The sequence below is a fragment of the Lactuca virosa genome, chromosome 4 (assembly GCF_052849685.1).
Source record: "Lactuca virosa cultivar CGN04683 chromosome 4, Lactuca_virosa_CGN04683_v6, whole genome shotgun sequence".
NCBI classification, from domain to species: domain Eukaryota; kingdom Viridiplantae; phylum Streptophyta; class Magnoliopsida; order Asterales; family Asteraceae; genus Lactuca; species Lactuca virosa.
This window is the reverse complement of record NC_136429.1, coordinates 315,094,916-315,119,694: the sequence shown is the minus strand read 5'-3', so window position 1 is coordinate 315,119,694 and position 24,779 is coordinate 315,094,916. Positions and strand designations below refer to the sequence as shown.

General features: G+C 35.2%; 1 long non-coding RNA gene across 1 annotated transcript; it reads left to right on the top strand.

The window, feature by feature from the left end:
• The first annotated feature begins 19,604 nt into the window (after window positions 1-19,604).
• On the top strand, window positions 19,605-23,003 carry LOC145108501 (uncharacterized). The gene is made up of 4 exons (XR_013708311.1): window positions 19,605-19,823; window positions 19,932-20,043; window positions 20,498-21,447; window positions 21,561-23,003. It is a non-coding gene; the product is annotated as an uncharacterized LOC145108501 (long non-coding RNA).
• The last annotated feature ends 1,776 nt before the right edge of the window (window positions 23,004-24,779 follow it).

The window sequence follows — 24,779 nt, the reverse complement described above, 5'->3', positions numbered from 1 at the left end:
TTCAGGTAGAGCCCATTATCTAACTCTGTTAAGTTTCTATTCTAAGATCCTCATTACATGATGTGACTTGGTCACATGTTGATGTTTTAAGAATCAAAGAATAGAGAGAAAGCTTAAAGGAAGTATATGCTGATTCTGATCGCGTAGGTGGATTTCGATCGCATCAGAATTTTGAAGTTGTTACTTAGGAGTTATGATATATTGCTTAGGAATAGATAACAACAAGTTTTTCCGTATGCATTTGCACTATAAGGATAAGTTTTTTCCGCAAAGTTTTGAAATAAAATAAAAGTTTTAAATTTTATATTTATTTTAAATATCCTTACAAGTGGCATTTGTGAAAAATGGTTGTTTATATGATTCCACTGATAGCAATATTTGAAAAAAAAATGGACTTGATTCTTTTGTTTGTGGTAGTGTCATAATTTACCAAATAAGGAAAGATTCTCATTCCCAAGGCTTCAATTGGATAGAAACTTGGAATCATGCAAGTTGAATAGTATGATGAATGAGAACTTTCAAGCATTAGAAAATTAAGACTTGTTCACATGGATGTGTGAGTCAAGTTAAGGCCTAAAGGGATCGAGTACACATTCTTGTGCACTGGTCAAGTCCACCACAAAGCTCGTTAAAACTATTCGTCATGATTTACTAAATTTTAGTAAATGTGGTTATACTTACAAGTTTAAGTATAATTCTGAAACATTGGAAAAGTCTCAATGTATGGCAGAACGAATGGGAAGAATCAAATTAGGCAGACAGATAAAAGTTTCTCAAATATGAAAAGATGGGAGAGTACTTTAGTATCATGTTTTGTGAACATCTTAATGATTAAAGAACCACATCACAATTGGTCTTCTAAGGACATCTTAGTGCATTCTTATGACTAAGAAGAGGAGTCATGAATTGTTGAAATGGTTAAATCAAGAAGATGAGTCATACTTAGTTTCAAAACAAGTCTTAGAGTCATACTCCAAGACTATAAGTTGAGTGACATATCTTAAAGAAAGGTTTATAACACTTGTCAAATGTAAGAGTAAAAGTGTCCTACTCTTGTACATTTGAAGTTGGTAAGTTGTGATGTTTTGGATTAAACAAAGACCAACTAAGGCCAATTGTGTGAAGTGTTTGTCTTGATAAAGAATCCGCACTATCTCTTGAATATTTGGCAAGATAGTCTTATATGTCAAGAGGACAGTGGGAGTCTTAAAGATCCTAAAAAGAATTTCAAGAACTAATCAAGAATAAAACCTGAGGTTCTTCACTAGCACACGACTTGAGGTTTATAACCTATCATGTTGACATATTCTGTGCCCATTCCAGTTAAAGTTGGCTTTGCATAGGAGTTCTGAAAGTTCTCAATTGGTTGCATAACAACTTGGAAGCAATGGCAGGCCCTGTACTGCCAGGTGGTAAGACGTTAAGATTGCATAAGTTCAGTCCATATGAGTTTGGATTTGTCATTATCCTTGTCTTGTGACTATGGTTTTGACGATTCACATGGATAAGAACACATACACCATAAAATCTAAGGGTCATAAGCTTTCTCTCCGATTCATGAAAATGATGGTGAGGAAACACTTCCACCAAGTAGATTTGAAGCAGATGGCAAAAGGTCTAAACAATTGAGACTATGATTACGGCATCCCTTTTCATAGTTCTGAAATTGTTTAGACACACATGCATGCTATCTAAGGAAAGGTGTATGATTTTGATAAAGTTTTATCAAAGCATCTCGTATCAGAAATCTGAACTTTGGTAAGGAAGTCAATAAAGTATTGATTTCTAGAAGTCCAGCTGATTTCTGAGTATGTCAAAGCTAGTGGGAGCATAAGTGTTATGCTAATAATCATCATGTTAGTGGGAGCATGATAATTGTTGTTAGTGTTGCAAGTTAGCAATGTTAATTATAGAAAACAAAAGTTTCAATTCGTGAGGCTGCAGGGATTGAAAGAGTTGTTTTGCTATAATTAAGGGAGAGGATATACTTCATTTCAGTTCTAAAGGCTTAGATTGAGACCTTAATCATCTTTAGTCAAGAATATATATATGAATTTCATGTTGGATTGGTTCAACTTAAGGAAATTCGATTATGATTACGGCATCCCTCTTCATAGTCAAATTTTGAAAACATGGCAAATAAAAATATTGTAGCAAAAGACTGGTCTAGAATCATGTCTTTGTGTGAGACATCATGAATCGTGTACCATTTGCTTTGGGTACAGGATCGATTGCATGTGCTATAATATTTGTCATTTCTAAATTTTTCCAAATGCCCAGAGGCATTAAGAAGGGAAAAGGTCTAGAATTGGATATGACTAAAATGATTAAGCAATTGTCGAGGACAATCTGAGGTTTACCAAAGATTGGTTGCTCAGGGACAGTTGGAAGTATAGTGCTAATTTTGGAAGGACCATATTGACATATTCTGAAAAGAGGCATCTCTTATTCAGAAGTGATAGTCAAAATGAGAATATGGAGTTGTCTCCATAGGTGGAAGTTATATGTGTAAGATTAGAAAACTTAATGCAAGAAGCATGTCCAAAGCAATGTACTTTGAATATGAGACTTAGTTTCCATGGAGTTGATCTCTATTGGAATACCTTATAATGACTGTTACCAAGTCTTTGTGACTTTGTACATATTCATTACAGGAGGGTCAGTGCATATAAGTTTAAAATCTAAACAGATTTCGATAAATGATAGGAATTTGAAATTCTCACATTTTTCGATAAGGATTTGGGAGTGTGAAATTAGAATCATTGAAATTATGTTCAGTTGGTTTATTTCACAAAGTAAGGATCATAGACAAACATAGAGTGCATACTTGGTGTATGGCAAAGCTATTGTTTAAGAAAAACATAGTGTACATGCTTGGAGCATGGGACAACTAGTGTTTTTAATTCAAGTATAAAGTTGATAAAACCGAAACAATAAATAATGAGTAATCAGTATGGTGATAAATAAAAGTGTTTATTTATATTCATAGGGTTTGATACCATATTTGATTCATTTATTCTTGTGTTTCACTTTGCATGTTTTGACTTCCAGAATAACTAAGTCGCTCTTCCTGAATGATTAAGTTATTCAAACCATCCACAGTCGGTCATATGTTGGAAGTAGATATGAATCAAGACTATCATGGGTTGGTTTGTAGAGGTCCAAGTTGGTGGACAAAGTGGTGCTACAACACTCATGAGTGCTCATAAGTTCTGAGTATTGGATTCAACCCGCGCTCATTTGAATCACTTCATGGATTTTATCAAGAGTGATCATGAGACGATAATATCTTATATTCTTCAAACCTAGAGATATGAGTTGTTACTATGAGTTGGTTGTACATTGATTGCACGAAAACGCATTCGGTAACTCGATGTTATAAAACGTGCCTTTGTGTATGATTCAACAAGTAGTAGAACAAGCCATATGAGTCGAAGTTTATCCATTCCTTTTACCTTCGGGATAAAAGCGATATCTGTGGGCCCTCGATGATTTAAAGATGATACATGTGAGTGCTTGGCCAAGCCAGGACTGATTTGATTTGTTCAATCAGTCAGTCATCATGAATCGGAAATCGGGAAACAACAAATGGACAGAGAGAATGATTGATAATCCATGTCTCAGTCCATATGATATCTAGAATGGAGGAATATATGATCCCTTATCTAATGGACAAGTCATTGACAAAGGTCAGAGTTCATCGACAAGGTCAGAGTTCGACAGAAGCTTTTGAGAGCTACGATTGCTGATCGATTCCTGAAGTCATACGCAATAATAGTTTTAGAATTATCCAAGTGGGAGACTGTTGGATTAATGTCTAAGTCCATAACTATAATTGGTAAGATTTGACCCGACCCGGCATGGTCCATTTGGGTTGCATGGCATCATGCATTTGGATAGACTATAATGAGAGAAATAACACTTAAGGTTGGTTAATATATTATAAGTTCTAATATATTAATAAGGTTATTTAATTAGTCGTGATCAAGAATTAATTTGGAATTAATTAAGTGATCAAAAGGAGACTAATTAAATATATGGGTTGATTGTGTAAATCATTCATTCTTATATATGTGGGCTTGTGATCCAAGATTTCTTATGTTGGACTAAGTCCATGGGTGACCCATGGATACTCCATGGAGGTTAAAATCCATGGAGCATAAGGAATGGGTAAAGTTATGAGTTACATGGTGTAACCCTAATAGCCACCATATAAAAGAATACCATGGCTCAAGAAATCGTGCACTAATGTGTGAATATGAGGGCTAGACGATTTCAAGGAGTGTTCCATTTCTCTCAAGTCATTCCATGTGCATTTGGTGTTGTGTGAACCATTTGAGGTGTCACACTTGGGGCACTAGGCACTCAAGCTTCATGGAGACAAGCTACATCAAACAAAGGTATGTATTCTATCCATTTGATTACCCAAGTATCAAGTATTGTATGCTAGATAGGGTAATACCTTGGAAAGTTCATAATTGCATGTATAATAGAGAAAACATAGATCCAAGGTATATAGGGTTGCATGTACACTTAGGAGTGTTAGAATGCGCAAAACCCATCATATGTGTTATGATCAGAACTATTAATTTAATGAAAGATTATAGATTTACTTCATAAATAACATTATGAGAAAATATTCTTTAACACATAATATATCGTTTCAGAACATGAATGTGAACATCCATTAAAGATAAGTAAATCTAGATTTTTTCATGAATTACAACTATTACATGTCCCTATAAGGATAGATACAAAACATCTATTGTTTAAATAAAAGACTATATGTAATGACCAGTTCCCGTTACATATTTTAATTTAAGCTTTGGAATTTTTATACTCTGGGAATCGACGAGTTAGAGGCCCAACTTGTCAAGTATATGTGAGTTTTGGGACGCAGGTGGAAGAGTCTACTCGCCGAGTAGGAAGCCCCGACTCGACGAGTAGACCTGTCTGGATGAAACCCTAAATTTGAGGGTTTGCAACCTATTTAAACACATTAAGTGGCCTCCACTCCAGCCTCCATCACCCTCAGACCCCATTCTCGAAACCCTAATCAGTTGTGAGTGTTCTTGAGCTATTTGGTGCCATTTTTGTGATTCGAAGCTTGGAGAAGGAAGGAAAGGCTTGGAGGTTCAAGAAGAAGGTAGTAGATCCAGATTCTTGGTTGCATTTCTAGCTTGTTTGAGGTAAAAAGATTCAACCTTGACTTCCCATTTGTTAGATCTTCTTTAGGGCTTGAATCTTGTCATTTTTGTGTCATTTCTAAGTCACTTTCGGGTTTAGAGTGTATATTAGAGTGATGACTTCAGATCTTGAACCTTCGAGGGTTCTCATAGCATAAAGATGACAACTTTATGGCCATGGGAGCCCCATTGTAACACCCGTTTCCTGATATGCATTTATTTCAAGTATTCCTTATGTTTTCTTTGGGACTCGACGAGTTGGAGGCCCGACTCGTCGAGTAGAGTCGTGATCCGCGGAAAGTTTAAGTAGTCTACTCGACGAGTTGGGAGACCGACTCGGCGAGTAGATGTTGTTTGAGTGAAACCCTAAATTGAGGGTTTGCACCCTATTTAAACAACATATCTCAGCCTCCATAATCCCTATTACTCCCAGAAAGCATTACCTCGAAACCCTAGCCGTTTTTGTGAGTTCTTGAGCCTTGTGGTGTTGCTTTTGTGTGATTGAAGCTTGAAGAGGAGAAGGAGACTTGTGAGACCAAGGGGAAACAAGAAGATCCAGAGTTTTAAGCACATTGCTAGCTTATTATAGGTATGAAGATGAAACCTTGACTATCCATTGTTTAGATCTTGAGTTTGGACCCTTTTTCTCCTTTTTCTAAGCCCTAGAGAGGTTGTATTCGGGATTGAGTGTTGGAAGTGAGTTTGTGCTTCAGATCTGGGGCTATTGGGGGTCCTTATGGCATAAAGGTGCCCACTTTGTTGCCATAAGCACCCCATGCATCTTGTAGACCATCTTTTATGGCTTTTTGATCCAAAGACCCCATGCATGTGCACCAAGTTTGAAACTTTATGTGTAAAATGGACATTAGTAGGCTAGATCTATGGTTTTGGTGTGTTAAGATCCATTTAAATCGACTGTATACTAATGGTCAAGGATGGACTCGGCGAGTCGTTCTTGGGACTCGGCGAGTCAGGGTGTAATGACCACCAAATCCTTTATATTGATGGATCAGATGATAGGATGGAAGGTCCCTCAGTTGTTTAGGCTCATAGGGGACCTGGGAATCATGGGACTCGACGAGTGTTCGAACAGACTCGGCGAGTCCAAGGCAATCACCCAATCTTTGAAGATAAACTCGACAAGTTGTTCATGCAACTCGGCGAGTCATAGACTGGACACATTCTTATGAGGGAGATGAACTCGACGAGTTCAAGGATGAACTCGGAGAGACGGATGAAGATAGTCCCAATGGTATGATTGAAGGAGAACCCGTCGAGTTCTTGCTAGACTCGACGAGTAGAGTCGGGGGTTGGTTTGGGTTAGAGGAGTAGGGACTCAACGAGTTGGTAGACCAACTCGGCGAGTCAGGTCAACTTGAGGTTGACTTTGACCAAAGTTGACTTAGATTGAATTGAGTTGACCCTGGTTAGGGTTGCATGTTCGAATTGATAACTTAGAAGGGTTGTCGTGTAGAGATTGAGGAGTCGAGGAGAGTCGACTTTCACGCCGAGGACAGTTCAGACACTACACGACATCGAGGTGAGTTACCTTCCAGTAGAAGTGGGTCTAAGGCACCAGGGCCAACCCACTAGTAGTTGTTTAGTTGAGACGATTGTCTTTGTGATAATTGTGTGGTTTGCTTTTGTTTGATATGTGTGCATGCTAGCATGATGTGTTATACGTGATAGTATCAGTAGGAGGGGGTTAGTCCCCGATTCGGTCGCTAGGACCAATGGGTAGGTTGGACACCCCAGATATGTCTGACAGTATGATTATGATATGATATTATATGCTAGCAGTAGGGGTGAAATAGTCCCCGTGATCGGTTGAGATAGACCATAGGGTAGTCGGCACCCCAGAATGGCCGGACACGGGTACGTCAGCACCCCAGAATGGCTTGACATGGGTAGGTCAGCACCCCAGAATGGCTTGACATGGGTAGGTCAGCACCCCAGAACGGTTGACATGGGTAGGACGGGCACCCCAGAATTGCCCGGCAATATGTATGTTGTTTGGTATGTGGTAAGATGGGGGAACTAACTAAGCTTTGTGCTTACAATTTCAGTTTTGGTTTCAGGTACCTCTTCCTCCAAGGGGAAGGAGCCGGCGGTGTAGCAGCGCATCACACACACACATGATTTCCGCATGGAGTTTCTGGGATTGGACTCTGATTTTCATTACTTTTGATATTGTGGTTTTGAGACATGATGATATGGTTTTTATAATTTGATGTAACCCTGACAATGTTTTGGTACACTATTTTATGAAGTACTTAATTTTAAAAATGAAATTTTTGGCCTTGAAAATTGGAATGTTACACCCATGCACCTTGTAGACTTCATTTTTGGGTTTTTTGAGCTTGAAGACCCATGCATGGACGTAAAGTTCGTGACTTTACGTGTTATATCGACCCTAGGAGGTCAGATCTACCCTTTGGATGCAATGAGCTCAACAGAAATCGATTGTATGACATGGACTTTAGGGGACTCGCCGAGTTCGTCATAGGACTTGGCGAGTCGGGTATTGGTTCCCCAACCTTTTCTGTTTCTAAGGAATCTGGTTGAGTCTAGAAGGGGACTCAACAAGATGAATGTGAATATGGACTTGAAGATCAAAGGACTCGACGAGTTCAAGGATGAACTCGGCGAGTTCAAGGCAATGTCCCGACTGATATGAAGATGAACTCGACGAGTTCAAGGAAGGACTCAACGAGTTCAAATGGAAATTCCCGATTTTGTCATAAGGAGAAACTCGGCGAGTTGGAGGGCAACTCGACAAGTCAGGTCGCCAAGTTGATATTCTCTGAGTTATCGAACTTGACGAGTTGGTGGACCAACTCGACGAGTTGAGTCAACCAGAAGTTGATTGTGACCACAATGTCGACCTTGACCATTGACCTGAGTTGACCCTTGATTAGGGTTAGGAGTAGGTAATGGCAATTAAGGAAGGTTGTTATGTTTAGGAGTTTGAGGAGTTGTGAGGAGTTGATCCCGGCATCGAGGACAGTCCAGAAACTTCACAGCATTGAGGTAAGTTACCCTCCAGTAGCGTTGGGTCTACGGCCACAATGTCGGCCCACTAGTAGGAGTTGTATGTTATATGATTGTCTTTGTGATAATTATCTAGGTTTGCTACTACTTGATATGTTTTATGTGCTAGCCTGATATGATGATATGTGTTAGTAGCAGTAGGGTGAAATAGTCCCCGTAGCCGGTTGTGATAAACCGGAGGGTAGTTCTGGCACCCCAGAATTTCCTGGCAGGGTGTTCAAGCACCCCAGAACTACTTGACATGGGTAGGTCGGGCACCCCAGAAATGCCTGGCAGGGTAGGTCGGGCACCCCAGAATTTCTCGGCAGTATGTATGTTGTATGGTATGTGGTATGATGGGGAAACTCACTAAGCTTCGTGCTTACAATTTTCAGTTTTGTTTCAGGTACCTCCTCATCGAAGGGGAAGGAGCCGACACGGTAGCAGTGCACACACATATGATTTCCGCATTTTGAGATCCATGGGATTGTACTCTGACATTATTACTATTTTGATGATATGGTTTGAGACATGTGTCTATGGTTTTATGAATTGAAGTAACTCAATGATGTCTTCTTATAAATTGTTTTTATAAATCGTTTGTTAAAAAAAATGAAATGTATGGTCTTGAAATTGGGATGTTACACTATAACAACACTTGTTATATCTTCAACATGAAATACCATTCGTTTGTAATCAGTTGATTATTTCTTCCATCATCAACACATAATATCAATTATTAGTTTCACCTGAAGTATAACATACTCAAGTGAATGATGGAAAAATAAATAATTCTATCATATAGATGTCTGAAGTCTTGTCCAAGTCAGACTTCTTCAGCTCGATGAGATGAGAGGAGCAATTCCTCCTTTAGTGTCCAGTTTCTTCCACAATAGAAACAACACTAATCATTTGGTCCTTTCTTGATTTCTGGGTTTATGTTGTATTTCCCTTAACTGAACTATAAGTCTATATGAGTGCATAATCTCTTAAACTTCCTTTTATTTAATTCTTGAACAGACTTGAAGCTATTTTTAGTGTTCTGATTGAATATATACTTTACTTAATGAGACATCTGATATGTTTCATAATTATCAAAGACTTTCTGCAAGTCATGGTTAATTTCTTCAGTATGATGTGAGACACATCAACATCATCACAATAATACTTCCATCAAAGTATCATGATCAGACTAACTGGTTGCAGAGGTCACTCAGGTATGAGATCTTTCACTATATATAATTTCTATTTATCTTAAAGGTAGAACCTCAAGATATTATGCCAGTTACAAAATGTTATAACCATCAAATGTTATTGTCTCTTGAAACTCAACAAGAGAGAGGTTTTGCAGGGCGTAAAATTAGTAACAGTTATCAACAAAATTTAACATAGTTTCATTTAGTATTTTCAATATTTAGTCTTTAAAAATTAATACCTTTTATTGTTTCTTAAAACATTAATTTATTAAAGTCTAGGATCCAAGTAACGAAACAAGTAAATGGTTAGGCGACCTTTATCCCATAAGCTTAATCAAACTCGGTAGGTAGCGATTACCAATTGCATACGATATGTAACTCCTAGATTATGGGATCCTAAACAACTATTGTTTAGTTTGGCATGTTTATCCCATCTATACATCAAAACTCTTATGCTTAGGCGACCTTTATCACATAAGAAATTGATCAAATCATCTATTTAAAAAACATGTGAGTTCTATTTCACAAATAGTTAGGTGACCTTTATCCCATAAGCAAATACAAAAACACATTGACTGTCTTTGACAACTCAAATGAATAAGGTGACCCTAAAATCCATATGAACTGTACAAAAATCCCAAGTGAATTTTAAATTGATTGCATAGATTTGAAGTTTTGTAAATAAGGGTTTATATATGTTTTACAATTATAGTTTATAAAAACATGGTCTCATGAATATTGCATGCATCCAATAATTCATGTACCTTTTTGTAAAATTCATATCACTTGTTATGAGGTTCTTTAGGTGTCAAATAAAATTATATTTGCCATTAACCGCGATCAATTATAAACTGAAATCCGGTATTTTAAAGTTTAGTCGTAGATCGGTTCTAAGAACCAGTAATAGTCTTAATAAAACTATATTTTATACGTAAGACTTGGAGTTTTGTATGATTTATAAAATAACTATTTTAAATCTTCTTTTAACAATCAAAAAACTTATGACTTCATGAATTTATAGAATAAACTCATTTTATTTTATAAACTCAATTTTATGCATCTTATGATAAAAGTCATATTTTGATAAACCAAAACTTGGGTGGTGATACTTATGTTTTAAATCTCATTTAGCATGCATAAAACATAATATCAACATGTTGCGTTTAGTTTAAAACACCAATATCATATATTAAGTTTCGCCGCAAAAATAATCACTAGTTTTATTATTTGCCGTTATAACGCTATAAACCGATTTTAGTCTTTTTAATAAAAACTCTTTATTTATTATAAAGACATGGAGTTTATACAAAGTTTAAACATCTTTTAAACCATTTCAAATATTTTAAAGTTGTGTATTTATAAGTTTTACAATAAAACTATTTTCAACAAAATTGAGTTTTAACCGGTAGCCGGTAAAACGTTTTTATAAATATCAATTTATAAACATCTTATGTTATCTTTTAAATATTTTTTACTCAAACTGCAAGTGATATTATCTTATGGAAAAATGTTATTTGACATGTAAAAACCATTTTTATACATAAAACGTAACATATATTTAACATAAAATAAATATCACAAGCATGCATTATAATGTGTATAAACCAAGCCATGTCTAGTAATAATTTTTATGAGCCATCACAAGAATTATTAAGTCTTTCCTAAAGGACTTAAGGGACACTTCAAAAGGTCTTCAAGGTGGTCATTTCTTCATCTTGTTACATTTAAAATAAATACAACTAGTCTAACTAATTTATCACAACAAATCAACAAATGAAAAAAATACTTATTTATCTATTACATCTTATGAATAAATAAATGTCAACCAAACACAACACAAAGGTCCAAATGACTTGTTTATACACAACAACATATCAAATATTATAACAAATAACTCTTTGTTTTTTCTAAGGCAACTTTTATATAACCAAAATGCATGAAAAATGGTTATATATAAAAATAAACAATTTTAACCAAGAAGTTGCCAAAGAAGACAAATATGAATTTTTCTTAACCAAAAGAAATTTATGCTTGTTTTCCAAATTCCAAAGATTATCAAACATAAAAAATCATTCTAATATATAAAAGATGGCTCTGATACCACTGTTGGGTTTTGATACGAAATAAAAGTTTGTTTTTCACAAAAACCAGCAACGGAAGACTTAAAAATAACAAGTTTGTTTTTAGTTCGTAACAAAAGAGAACCATCATGGATCTATTTTATAGAGGTTAGAATGAAATAAAAAACAACCATAAGATGTTTTAGAGATAACCTTTGAAGCCTTTGAACCCACTTGGTTTTGGGGTGTTGATGAAAATAACAAAAGATCAAAGTGTATGATCTTTTCTACAAGTATCCACCATCAAGAGTAAGACATTTGGAATGCTAGTTCCTTCTTGTATTCTTGAGTATCTAAAGCCTTTAAGTGCTTAACTCAATTAAGCACTAAAGGGAACAACTCAATAGGTCTTCTAAACTACCAAACTAACTTCAAAAGAGAGAGAGGGAGAGGAGTAGAAAACCTACGGTTTTAGAGAGAAAGAAAGGAAGAAGAAGAGCTTCACTCTTGCAAAAATGCAAGCCTCATGCATCTCTTATATAGCCCATGAAAAGTAAGGCCTAACCATTAAAATAATCTAAAGTAATTGTAGACTTTAGAAGCATGGGAGACAAAATGTGGAAGGGTGAAAAACCAACCTCCTATACCATCATTATGCCTTTTAAAAAGTAAGATTCTTTATTTTTTATAAACTCCAAGTTTATAAAATATAAACTTTGTCTTTAGGTAAAAGACAAAAGAATCCAACTAGTCCAAAATATTGTGCATGACTCATTAATTCATACCATATGAAATAATAACTAGTAATACTCTCTTATAATTATTATTTTCACAAAACAATAATTATTCCCTAATTAAAATACAAGAATCAATATTATTTATTAATAATCATATTAATAATAAATATACAAAATGTGCTAACTTGATAAATGTGTGACCCTATAAGATCATATATTATTAGCAATATCACTCCATAATGATTCTTAGGCATATAGATCCAACAAAAGGTACTATCTTTGTATCCTTAAAACATGAGATACATAGTGAGACTTAAGTGTAGGGAGTGTTGTGCTTTCATATGGTCAAATGCTGGTCCTTAACCGGACATTTATAAAAGCCATTTTTAGGTGTGGTGTGAACTATGAAATAGGCTTATGTAGTCAAGATGGGATTTGTTCCTCTCATGTGTTGAGATTTAGACATCTAAGGCGTCTTACCAAAAGTTGAACACCATATTAGATTTAATTGTGATTCGTATCTCATGTTCAACATGATGTCTGTGACAAAAGGATAACTAATAAACTTACCTTATACACTAGTTGTAGCTTTGAGCTTTTTGGGAATTGGACATTGATAGAATGGCACAAAGTCGTATGTTGATGGGAGTAGTGAAATGTTGCTAGACGTTCACCACTGTCTATATCAGTCTAATATGAGTCTTGCGCAAGTGGGAGATTGAAAGATCTAGTATGCTTAAGATCATATTAAAGTGATATTGCTAATTAATATATGATACTAATAGGTCACACTAACAACAACTTGATATAATTGATTATTTATTAGAAATTGATTTTAATAAATATTCAATAAACTGTTATAATTAATTGGAAATTATTATTTCATGGAAATAATTTTCATTAGCAAGTAACATTATGTATTTCACATGGTATGAATTAATAAGTCATATACAACATTTTGGACTAGAAAGACTTTTGTCTTTTAGCTAAATGACAAAGTTTATAAATTATAAAACAGATTAAAAATTTATAAATTTTTGGCTCTTCTTTTCTACTTGCAATTTTCGAAAATGGAAGAAGGAAAAGGAGGCATGGGTTTTGATTAGTTTAATCAAAAGAATACATGGCTTATAAGCATGGGGAACCATTAGGCTTTAGGTGAATGGTGTGCCTAAAAGTGTTATCGACTACTGGTTAAAAAATGGACTTTATGTAAAGGCTAGATGCTCTCTCTCATTTTGTTCATCCCTTTTGAAGTTTGCTTGCATTCTTTTCTCTCTTAAAGTTCATACTTTGGTTATGAACTTTAAGATTAAGAGATAAAGAGTTTTTCTTACAAGACTAGCATCTTAAATCAACTGGACAACTTGTTGGTGTCTCAAAGGTTCCACATTCTCCATTAACTTCCAAGCCTCCCAAGATGACCTAAAGAAATACAAAGGTTGTTATTTCTTCATCTCCTTCTTTGGTGCTTGTTTTCTTTCCAAAATTTGCAGTAAGATCCTTGGTGGGTATAAACTTGTTTTATGTTATTCAAAATTTCAAAGTCTTTCGTTGCTAAATCATATGTTTTTGAAATTAATTTTTGAATAAAAACCCAACAACCTTTTTCCAACAATTCCTGGAGTCGTGTCATCAACTCTTCCATCTTTGTAGGCGCTAAACGATACGGTGCTTTCGTAACTGGCATCGTGCCTGGCAATAAGTCGATTCTGAATGCTACCTGCCTCTCTGGTGGTAATCCTAGTAATTCACCTGTAAATACCTATGGAAAGTCAGAAACCACATGTATATCGGTTATGGCCTTCTTTTACTTCTTTTCGTCGATTATATATGTCACAACTAGCATTTTTATCTAGGAAATTCTGTTCTCATGTAAACATCATCTATTGTAAGACTTGTACTAATGCATTAAGGTTTATATTATGGGTCCTAATGAACCATGTATTGTTATAATGAAAAGTATTCATGTATATCAAATCTCTCCCAAATCTCTCCATGTATATCAAATATCTCCCAAATCTTTCCATGTATATCAAATCTCTCTCAAATCTCCTATGATGTTTCCTTAGTCGAAGCCAACCCAAAACGAAAGGAGAAAACTTGAAGAAGCAAGCCCAGTTCGGAAAATCTTTGGAGGCTTCGGACCCTCCCACCCGGACAATCTCGCTCCGGAACCTCCCCTATTTCGGAACCTCCTGTTTTGCTCCGGAAGATTTCGCATACTCCGGACCGAAAGTCTTCGCTGCTTCGGAACACCTTCACTCGGGAAGGTTTCGCTCCGGAATCATTCTCTTAGGATCATCTCGCACGCCTCGGAAGGCTCCGCCCACGACAATCTCGCACCTCGGAAGTCTCGGATCTGCTCCGAAAGCTGCTGACCCACTCCGGAATTGAATAAATGACTTCGGAATTCGCCTCATTGACTCCGGATTTTGAGGGTTCACTCCGGAACTTCTTGAATCCACTCCAGAACTTCAGAAGGACTTCGTAACTCACTATTTGGCTCCGGATTCTAGACCATTTCAGACTTTTCTTTGTTATAAGGGGGTTTGACTTTATGATTTGATGTGATCCCCCATTTCCCTATGCAAATCCCAGTAATTTATGCATTAACCCTTAGTGATAGACATTACCCACCAGTACTCCAAGCAAATGTCAAGTCACTCCTTATCCTCCCTCATAGAAAATGTGAACTACTCTTTTCTCCATATCCCACTTCTCATATCCTCAATCTGTGAACTCCTAAGTGTGCTCTCAACTTGTTCAAGCTTCAGCCATATTCCTTCAAAGAAATTCCCAGATTTTTGGTAAGCATCTCATCTTCCTTGACCTAGTGATTCTCCACATTATTCCTAAAACCTCATTATATTCGCATATTCTTAGGATATTCTAAAGTTCAAGGAGTTATCAAACCTTTCAAGTGTTGGAACGTGGAAACTCCTTAACGCCTCTTCAAATCACCCAGCAAGCTAAACCAAGGTGAGCTTCATACCCCTACTCTTCAAGTTTTCATTATTTTTGGGGGAGAACACAAGTCAAATCTTGTCTAAATCCTTGGATAATTGCATGTATTTTGTATGTTTAGGTGTGTGTGTGTGTGTGTTGAAATGTTATTTAAAAATAATCTTTCATAAACTTAGAATATTACAAATATCATGATGTAGGGACAAAAATTTTAGTCACATCATAAGGAATGATCTGTTGGCAAAAAAAAATGAACCTCACAAAAATTGGGTATGTCCAACACATTACACCACATATGGGTAAATTCTTAGAAATAAAAGTTACTAATAAATGATATTATTATGTTGTTACCATTTCAAATATTTCAAAACTTGGGTCATTATGCCATATTAATGACTCTTACAATCTATTAGTGATTATTTATAAATATTTAATATAAATAATTTTATCAAGAAAATGTACAAAATCAAAATGGAGCTGTTATGACATAAATAATTGCATGTCATAAAACTGATGGCATAAAACGTTCAAAAACACAAGTGATAAGTTGTATGTCATAAAGCTGAAAAACGCATGTCATAAAACTGTAGTCATAACTTCACACAAGTCATAGCTTTACACAGTTAATGGTTTTACACAAGTCATAACTTGACACCTTCCGACAAAATTGGGTCATTTTGATTAATATTCAAAGTAGATTATTTTCAATAAACCAAGTGAAACGAAACGAAATATTTAGTCAACGGGTACAATTATTGTTATTTATTTAATGAATAACAAATCTCAACGATTTTCACCAAGGAAAAATCTGTTAGTATTCTAGTCAGACAAATCTTCATTGTACCTATATATATATATATATATATATATATATATATATATATATATATATACATACATATTAGTGTACGTTTAAAGTCCTGTAAGAGTTATAACCAGAGTCTCCTAGAGGGGGAGCGGGAATTTGTGTATAGATCTATACGGGGTTGACACCCCGCACCTTCGATGTTCGCTACAGCTAGACTGGCCAGTCTAGGGTGACAAATGCCTTAAACAAAACCGACGCCTGAAGAACGTCAAAACAGGCACTCCATCATATTAGTATGGTTATAACGACTCACTTAGAATATAACAGTATGATTTAGGAATTTACTCAAGTTACACCTCTCGATTATAAACAACTATTGATTTGGATACTATAAACAAAGCTTTTACCACACCAGTCTTAGGGTTTTGAGACCACCATTTTATACATCAGAAAATATAGGATTTTCTGGAGAAAACGATTTTAAACGATTTTGAAAACGATAAATTAAGACACACATGCAACTATACTCGATTTGAAACAAGACTTACAACTATTTTGGATAAGAAAATATTGGATTTTCTGGATTTCTAAACTATCACCAAGTTTTATACAAAAATGCTTATGAACTCACCAACATATTTTATGTTGACGCTTTTCAAACGACTTGTATTCTCAGGAAATCAGTAAGCAGGTTTATGGATCGCGAACTCAAGATTATTTTGCTGTAATTTGGAATTTACTTACTAATGTCTCTTTTGTGTAATTTGAGAACATAAACATGATGTAAAACAATGTAAGTTTGTTATCTCAATGTATGATTTTTGGATTTGCTATGTTTCATTTATACTCAATTGTTATGATACTGCACAATGAAGTCACCCGCCTCCGGACGTTTCCGCCGTTCTGGTTCGGGGGTGTGACAATATATGCCAAGAATGTTGAACATCCCTTGGATAGGCATCTTCTAGCTTTCGTCATCATGATGATTCCAGACTTCACTCTACTCTTATCTCCATATATGACGAATGGCTCTCTTCCAGGTGGATTTATGCGCATGATCTTCCTTTCGCATAAAATTTCGGCAAGGTTCTCTCCCAACCAGTCCATGCCAAGAATTATGTCGAACTCACTTAACTCAAAAGGTAATAGCTCTCTACAAAATTCATTTCCGTTCAAGTTAATGTTCACGGTTTCTAACTTATTGTTTAACAGATACATTCCTACCACCAGCTACTTGTACTAAAATGGGGGTATTTAGTCTAAGTGGTGACAACTAATGTTTTCTACCAAATTCATGCGATATAAAGGACTGATCTTCTCTTGAATCGAATAAAATCTTAGCAGGAATTTGATTTACTAGGAATGTACCTGAAGCCACGTCAATCTCATCCTTTGCTTCATTAAGGGTCATCTGGTATATTCTACCCTTGGGCTTTACTCGTAGGATCCTTGAGGTTGGTTTTTCAGCATTTAGGCACTCCGCCTTCATGTGCCCTTTTTCCCCGCAAGTGTAGCAAACCTTTCCTTTCATTAGGCAGTTTGTAGAGATATGCCCCAGGTTTTTGCATTTGTGACAGATGACACAGTCACCAAAATGCTTCTTCTTGCACTGGTAACACCATTTTCCTTCTTGGTTGCTCCCATACTTGTTGCTTGACTTTGAAAACTTCAACTTCTTCTTGCTGTTGTTGTTGTTGTTGTTTCCCGAGGACCCATCAGCTTTCCTCTTTTCACCGACTTTGGCTCTATCGACAGTCCTTTTCTTTATCATACTCTCCACAAACTTTGCATCCCAAATAACTGCTTCAAAATTCGGTGCCTGCTTGACTGGCAAAAAATACTCCCATGGCAATCCCTTGGAGTACCTATCAATCTTGTCTAGTTCATCAGGGACCATAAGCAGTGCAAACTCCATTTTATCTATTAAAGCATTGGTGTACTCTTCAACCGTCATGCTTCCCTTTTTCAATGTTAGGAGTTGATTCTCCAACTCCAACATATCTTCAACCGAACAAAACTTACTCAGAAACACAAAGAAAGGGTTATAAAAGGAGTCGAACACGAATCACTTGAGATTGGTCATCTCCAGGCCAATTGTCCGAGTTTCGTGGGAGGGGTGGCTCGCCCACCATTTGTGACTTTGAGGATCACCGATGGACATCAGGGAAAGCGAAGGCCCCAAGGGCAAGGTGATGCTTACTAGCTTACGACAGAGGAGGTGAGAGCAAAACTCATTGATATTTCTGGTATGTATTCATGATTTACATCGTTCTGTCTTTATGATTATATTGTATGTGGAAAGGTACATTCTAGTCAACTTGGTAACTGCTTTTGTTTTGAGCTATTATGGAGGCTATGCATGATTAGAATTACACAGGGTTAGAATCTTTGACTTGGCTCTTTTGCATGTTCTTGTTTGACCCTTGCTTTCAGGTGGAGTTAGTTATTCGAATGCCTAGCTTATTCAGTATTACACACGACTACTTAGAGATAAACTTGGATTCAGGAGCGAGACACTCATGGTATCACTTGCTTTTAACAAGAGTTTGAAGTTGCATCAGGAGTATTAGGCCACTCTAGGTGAAGGTAGAGATAGTCGGCTTGAGTTTGCTCTAATTATTCATATTTTCAATTCAATAACAAAGGATTTTTAAGAAGTTTTAATGATAAATGAGATGAAATATCCTCACTTTACTCGGAAATGGCAAATTACAAGATAAGGAAAAGTTTATATGGAAACCTACGACGTAGAGCATGCATGACGATGCAAGAAGGAGAATTAGAATTAGATTACAATACAGAAAACCATTGAGCGCGACGTTATGAAGCCTCCACGACGCGATCAATGACAGTTTGTACAATCTATAAATAGATGCGATTTTTCTCCACAAAAGACACACTTGCATAATAATAATTCGGAGCTACGAAAGAAGAAACATCCAGTTAGGTATTTAGAAGTTTTTATTTTTGTTAATTATATATCTTTTAAATGTTAGGTACGAAGGCAGATAGATATTTAGAGTTCTTTTTCAATAAAACTAAATAATATCAAACTAAAACATTTAACAATTATTTAGAGGTTTTTTAATAAAACTAAATAATATCACATTAAAGCATTTAACAATGAATGATTCAAATCTTTTAATGGTTCATTATAAATAGATTTTTTTTTAATTGGTTAAAGACCGTTTAGACACTTTTGGTTCGTTCCCAGGTCATTTCGAAGTTGTATCTAAGAAGTTATTTAATATGCCTTTTTGCTGTTCTGGTAAGAGGTTGTGTGTGACTCGGGTCATGTCCATCTTTTTTGATACTAAACTTAGAACTTTCTGATTCAGTCATATTTCCTCTAATATACCTCTTACCGGGACAGATTGAAGACTAGACTGAGTCTGATTCAAACATATATTACTAGGTCTGCTACTATCAAATTAAATAAAAAATTTCATATAATGTGTCAATGAACATATTAGAAACAAGTCTAACATTTGTGAATCTTTATATTTTTTTAGTTTATTGAAACATGTAAATTAATACTTATCTAAATACTTGACAATGCCCAAATGTAACCGCAAAAACAAATTTCAAGTTAATGGATCTTAGAAGTTAGATATGATACTTTGATACTTGATGGTATATTAGAAAGTAGAAACCCATTTGCCAAACAAGAAACTGGCCCTGTTCGAAGAAATTGAAGTTCATAATAGTCTCAATTAGACCCGGAAAAAATCTGATACGACAGTCAACAACCTAACACAAAATTAACGGGTTTGGGTAAGAGATTCACCTCTCGCTCACAACTCACCGGCGCATCGTCTCCCACCTCTGGTTCAGAACTTGTAATTTCAAAATCTCTATTGCTTGTTCGAACTTTACTTTGGTTTATTTGGCTTGATTAATTTGTTTGCAACATTTGTTAACTGATTCTTATTGATCTGAGCGGACAGGATGGATGCCATGTCGGTTGCAATCCGTTCAATGCTTTTCGTTGTTGCTGCAATTCCACTTTACCTATGGCTACGCCGTGAGGTCTCCCAGTCTGACGGAGAAGAACCTCAGGTTAGGGTTTCGAATCAGTTGTGTAGTTCTACAAGTGAAACTTAATTTTTTTTTTTTTTTTTAATCTTAAATCTATTCAAAACAAATGAATCAAAGAAGGAACTATATGAATGAGATTTACAGACTTAATAATCCTAGGGTTTTATTTTGCCATTGATTTGGAATACGTTGTCAGAACTGAAGGCACTGAATCAATATCTGTGATTTAGTTGTATCAAGGATTCTAATGGTATACTAGGTTGAATTTGGTTTAAATTGTAGGTAATTTATATCGATTTTCAAGTTGTAATTGATGAAAAGTTCCTTCCTGGTTTAAAGTAATGGATATAGCCTATGGTACAGCTTGTTGCCTGTGTTACAAAGCCTTTATGATCTAGTTAAGTTGTTATTTTTTGAAAATTTTCAATTTAATTGATTCTCAAGAAGCTAATAAACTTGAATGTTTTGCATGTAGGCTGGGAAATCAAACGGAAGAAGAAACTATGGATATAGGTGATATGGCGGATCGTATCAGCAATCTACCCGACCTTATCATTCATCACATTCTGTCTTTTATGCCCACAAAAAAGCTTTAAACACGTTTATCTTAACTACAAGGTGGAAGAACATGTGAGCTTTTGTTCCCAACATCAAAATTGATGATAAATTGCTGTGGGATGGAGAAGTTGAGGTCGATGTGAGTGCGAAATCCATTGCCTTTGTGGAATTCGTAGAAAGAGTGTTGTGTTTACGGGTTGACGAAATTCCGTCTATAATGCCATGCTTTCGATGATGAATCGCAAATATATTCATGGATTTCTTATGCAATCAGGCACGAAGTTGAGGAGCTCTTTGTGACCGTTTTTAATGTGCCTCCATCTGTGATTCCTAGGTCTATGTTTACGAGCACATCATTGGTTAGCCTGAAATTAAGAATGAATTGTGATTTTGAAATTCCATCTGAGGTTTCTTTTCCATGCTTGAAAACCTTGCGTTTGACTCTTGTTCGGTTTCTGGGTTTCTGGATCATGGTTATGAAGAAATAATACTTTTCTCAGGCTGCCCAATTTTAGAAGAGTTGGATTTGGAAGACTTCAAGTGGCTATACTTAGAGAACATTTTGATTTCTGGGTCTACCTTAAAAAGGTTGAACATTTATGATCCAACATAAACATTCTTTAATGCAGCTGATGGTTTTCAAGGGGTTAATATCAAGATCGATGCACCAAATCTTAGATATTATAAATATTATGGATATTTAAAACACAAGAATCTTTTGAGTAATACATCGTCCCTGGTCAAAGCATGGGTTCGCATTGTAGTCCCAGAAATACAAGAATGGAAGTCGCATCTCAAGCTCTTGATCTACTCAATCAACTTCAAAATATCATGATGTCTTTGACATTATGTGATCTGACCTTGGAGGTAATTGACAACCTAATCTACATATTAAATGGAATATATGGAAACTCGCCTCTTTGAACCAAGATTGATAAACTGACTTTTGTGTTTTGTGTGTTTTTCTTTCCCATGAGAAGACTTTCATTTGCAGATAGTAACCATTTTCTTATGTTCCCAAATTTGACCCATCTTGTGCTAAACTTGGAACTCCGGATGGATCGTTCATTACGCGCATTGCTTTGGAGAGATTGGATATCAGGTTATCTAAGCTAGAGGATATGACACAAGCTGTGGCCTCCCTTCAAAATTCTCCAATTCCTTCATGCCGTTTGTAATATATATATATATATATATATATATATATATATATATATATATATATATATATATATATAACACCACTAATTTCCTAAAGAAGCTAACAAAAGGGAACAGAGGTACATACGGGTCTGTTGAGATTTCATGAGAACTTGATGAAACAAGCTGTGGCCTCCCTTTCAAAATTCTCCAATTCCTTCATGCCCTTTGTAATCCTATTCATACCCCCTAGCTTAGATAACCTGATATCCAACCTCTCCAAAACAGATGCATACTTCAAAACACATTTAAGCCAAGATATTTGTAAATCATAAGTACAAAAGTTTCTGAAAGTCATTGTCTTGAGGCTATTTGAGATGAGATGCATGTAGGTATCGATGACCAAATCGACTCGTGAATGCTGCACAAGGATTCGAGTGCAGCATTCCCGAGTCAATTTGGTCATCGATACCTACATGCATCTCATCTCAAATAGCCTCAATACAACGACTTTCAAAAACTTTCGTGCTTATGATTTACAAGTATCTTGGCTTAAATGTGTTTTCAAGTATGCGTCTGTTTTGGAGAGGTTGGATATCAGGTTATCTAAGCTAGGGGATATGAATAGGATTACAAAGGGCATGAACGAATTGGAGAATTTTGAAAAGGAGGCCACAGCTTGTGTCATCAAGTTCTTATGAAATCTCAATAGACCCGTATGTACCTCTGTTCCCTTTTGTCAGCTTCTTTAGGAAATTAGTGGTGTTATATAGTTTTTAGCTAAATGGTAGCAATTAAAATTTATGGAAATTATTAATGTCATTTAGTTACACGTAGATTTTTTTTAGGGTTATTTGTTTGCAAAATATTAATTTAGCAAAAATCAAGAAATATAATGGCTTTTATGGGCACAAGAAATAAACATGTGTTTCTTAATATGTTTGACTATTTTAAACTTTTTTCCCAGGTATTAAGAGAAGGTTGTTCATTATATCTCAAACTTTATAGATAGTGTTGATATAAAAACATAAAGCAAAGATCATGAAATCTGGTTGTTATTGACTTGAGATATGATAGCCTCATTGTTATTGTTGTCGAGTCACATATACAAGTGTAATGTGGAACTATCTGATTCACTATTCGGCTACTAAGTAAACCTTATTTTTGTATATGTTTGAATCCATGAAACAACCTTCTGCAGTTTATTGTAATTTATACCCAAAATTCTGCATGTAATCTCAACATTTACCAAAATTTAAAACTTTGTTAGCTTGAAAATTTAACTCTTCATTTTACCCCTCACTTGGTTTTCATGCTCACTTTATCGTGCATGTTTGATATACAAACCAAATTAATAAAGACATTGATATGGGGGCTGTTTATTTACAGGATCCAAATGAAATGGATCCTCCTCTGTACATAATTGATATACATCTGGGCATAATATGGTGATGAACCATAAATTGCCATAGAAACACATTCTTTGTAGAAATTTGTCTTATGGAGCTTATTACTCTTCTTACTCTTAACCTGGAAATGTTATACACAGTCGTACAAAATCTGTTTTTGGTTTTAGTAGATGCAAATATTATTGGCTTACTATAAAACTACTTATTTGCTTTCTTCTCTACTCTGGTTAAATCACCATAAAATATGACATCATGCAAGAAAAAGTAGAAACTAAAACCCAACTGCCATTAAACTCTAAACCTAATAAATTAAATTTTTTTCTATACCTATCACTATGTTATAATCAATCATCTTGAAATTTGTTTTTTTGTATTACAGTTTTGTGATTGCTAATTAGTTACAAAATTCAGCCTCAAGCAATTAAATAGACACTCAATCCACTAGATAAGATTCAGAACAATACAAATAATAGGCAGACGTGCATACCTGTCACACATCATTTGCAAGGTGTAGAATCTGTTTCAACTTTGTCAAGGGTATAGGAAGCCAACCAATTCTAAACCCTCATTATCATTTATAAGGCTTTATCTTGTTCTTTTATCAAAACCATCACCTTAGTGGCCTACTACTAGTCAAAGACTTGAGAAAAAGCTCTCCACCTCACTAGGTTTTAATTGATGGGTGGTCACGAAAATGGTGCGCCAGGGCTGGTTAGTATATCATTGCTTCTCCTCCAAACCTCGCAAAGTACGAGACTATGAATTAATTTATGAGATCTCATGAATGAAAACTAAGATTCATTTTTGTGCGTCTTCTTTATCTAATCTAATTTATATATATACCAAATAATATGTTTATTCTATGATTTTAAGAAACTTATTGAAATGCATATGGAGAAGATGGTATGGCCATTAATGTGTTAAAAAATAATTGAAAGGGTATGGAACTATGGGTAAGAAAATGGTTACCTGCCATTTATGTGCTTCCGTTTTAAGTCACCAACATCTATAAACTGCATTGTGTTTCACCTTAATAGGCCGTCTGCCGTAGCTATTTCTTACTACATCTACATGTGCTTTCTTTTTGAAATTAAGACATAAATTATAAATATGACATTCGCTAGACTATATGCAATGTTACATATCATGATAATGGATTGTACCGTAAAAACATATCTGATTTTGAACTAAAAATAATGTAAGCTTGTGCTTGTAGTTTCACACCACACGCACCAAACTAAGGATTCTTAGCTCTACAAAAGTTAACCATCTAATTTAATTTATAGGTAGAGTACATATGATTATAAAATTTCATCAAAGAAACTTATTTGACTATATATATATATATATATATATATATATATATATATATATATATATATATATATATATATATATATATATATAGTAGGTTACATAACAAATTTCAGATAGCTTATAAGTCAGTGGCGGAGCCAGGATCCAAGTAAAAGAGTATCCCCAACAAGTAATGAGGTATCCCCGATAAGCTATCTGAAATTTATATAATGACATAAAAGGGCATTTAAAAAATATGTTTTCTTAATTAATTAAGGGGTATATTTGGAAAACTTTTAAAAAAACTAGTTTTAGTAGCTTTTTTAAAACGATAGCTTATAAGCTACTTTTTGG